Genomic DNA, 2,027 nt, shown 5'->3' with positions numbered 1-2,027 from the left:
CATCCCGTGTGGAGGCCGCGCCGGGGTGACTTTCCTCCAGCCCGGGGCCTGGGGGCTGCTGTCGGCCCGGCATCGTCTCTGTCTCCTCTTTCCTGGCGTGCGGGGCAGGTCAGCTTATGGACCCGCGGGGTCACCCCGGCGGGGCGGAGCGACCCCAGCCTGCCTGGCTTGGTGCTGTCCTCCATAGGTGCAGCCGTGCCTTTTCCTCCCGTCGGCGCCTCGCAGAGCCCCTTGGCTGCCGGCGTTGCCTTCTAGAAGATGGGGATGCTCACTTCTTCGACCTCTTGAGATATTAAAGGTTCCAGGGACAGTTCCGTGTTAGCCGAAGGGGAAATGCTTGTGAAATGTTTTCTTCTGTTGTGTTGTCTCTGCTTGCTGTCAGAAACCCAGCCCTTTGTGTAGGCTCCCAAAATTGTCAAGGAGTCCTTCTAGTTGCAGGTGAACTGGGTGACCTTTCCTGTGGCATACATGTATGCACACGCACACGTTAGCGTGGTGACCTTGCTTTCCTTTGTAAGCATAAAAAAGTCTTCATGTTTTTCTAGACTTTATACCCTGTTATTCAAACGTTTTCCTTCGGTACTTTGTGCGCTCTGAAATGCAGCTTATTATTGTTTCAGCCATATACTGAAATCTAAACCTTATCTATCCTAATTCTCCACTCTTCTAATAAAAATATTGGTTCTCCGGAGGGACCACAAGGCAGCAAGTTTTAGTTTGTACTTGAGCTTTCCAAACGTTGGCTGCCATGGATTTGCTGGTTAGAACGTCACAGTCTTTTATCATGCTTGCACTATTCTAATTATGCGTTGGGCAAAGATTTTAAACTTCTAAAACAAAATCGTGTCTATTGATGCAATTGCTCTTAGCTAAATAAAATGGAAATAGTTTTCACAGGCATCTGTCTCAAGGTCATTTCTGAAGGAAAGAATTGCTTTGGAATTCACTCTGAGCCACAGTGCTACTGGGGTTGCTAAAGTGCACAACGGCTTTGTTGACCCTTTCTACCACTTTCTCAAATACATTTGCTGTCACTGCAACCCTCCTTTAAAGAGGGAAGAGCAAAGGGCAAGTTGATGATAGACAGGCTCTAGACTTCTGAGGAGGTTTAATGCTTAGAGCATTCTTGTCAAGCTTAAGTTGGTTTTAATACTCAGGAGTAATGTTAGGTTGGTGATATCTTACAGTTAAGTTTATCAGCAATAGTGTTTATAGAGGTCTCTTTTATAACTGTAATTAGTAATGCAAAGTCCACTGCTCGTGTAGGCAGGACATTGATTTTCCTGCGTTTGGTAGGTTGTGAGCTATTGCGTATTATTCTACTTACCTTTGTAAGCTGCTGAATCAGCTCTACAATGTAGTAATTATTTATTAGTATATTTAGTAATTAATTTGTCCTGTAGCTCTTGTATACCTGAGAGTGAGTAAAGGTCACCTCTGCAGTTAGCACCGAGTGAAAGTATTCTTATCAAAGCCCAGTGCAGGAGCCAAGTCACGGATTAAAGTGCCTGAACTGTGTGTGGAGCCTACAACTCCCAGGAGGGAGCTGCACTTCCCTAAGCTCCCCACCTCCAAGAGCAGCCTCAGATGCTCGATGATCTTATGTATGACGTGGCATAAGTTTTCTGGGGAGTTAACTATATATTTGTAAGAAGCACAACATTTTTGCCTTGTTAATCCAGCTCCTGGAATCAGGAGAAAGCAAGAAAGTTTCTTTGATGCTAATTGCTCGCAACTGGTGCAGAGGTAGAGGGGGTTGGGGAAGGCTTGTTTGTGAATCCAATGTACTAAGGACTTGGAGAGAACAAACAAGTAGGCAGTATTCCTCACCTTATTTTAGCCTCTGTTTCTTCCTGCCTCCTCCAGTCCAGAATGGACAGGAAGGGTGGTAGTAAGCAAACATAATTTTTTTGAGAGGGTGAAGCTCAGTTGTGACTGAAAGGTGCCTTTTTTTTTTTAACATGACTAAATGTTTTCTGTCTCGGTTAAAAAAAAAAAAGATAGTCCTATCTCTTGCCTTTTCATCT

Source organism: Buceros rhinoceros, unplaced genomic scaffold, assembly GCF_000710305.1.
Source record: "Buceros rhinoceros silvestris isolate BGI_N320 unplaced genomic scaffold, ASM71030v1 scaffold3630, whole genome shotgun sequence".
Taxonomy (NCBI): domain Eukaryota; kingdom Metazoa; phylum Chordata; class Aves; order Bucerotiformes; family Bucerotidae; genus Buceros; species Buceros rhinoceros.
Note: the sequence above shows the minus strand (reverse complement) of the source record.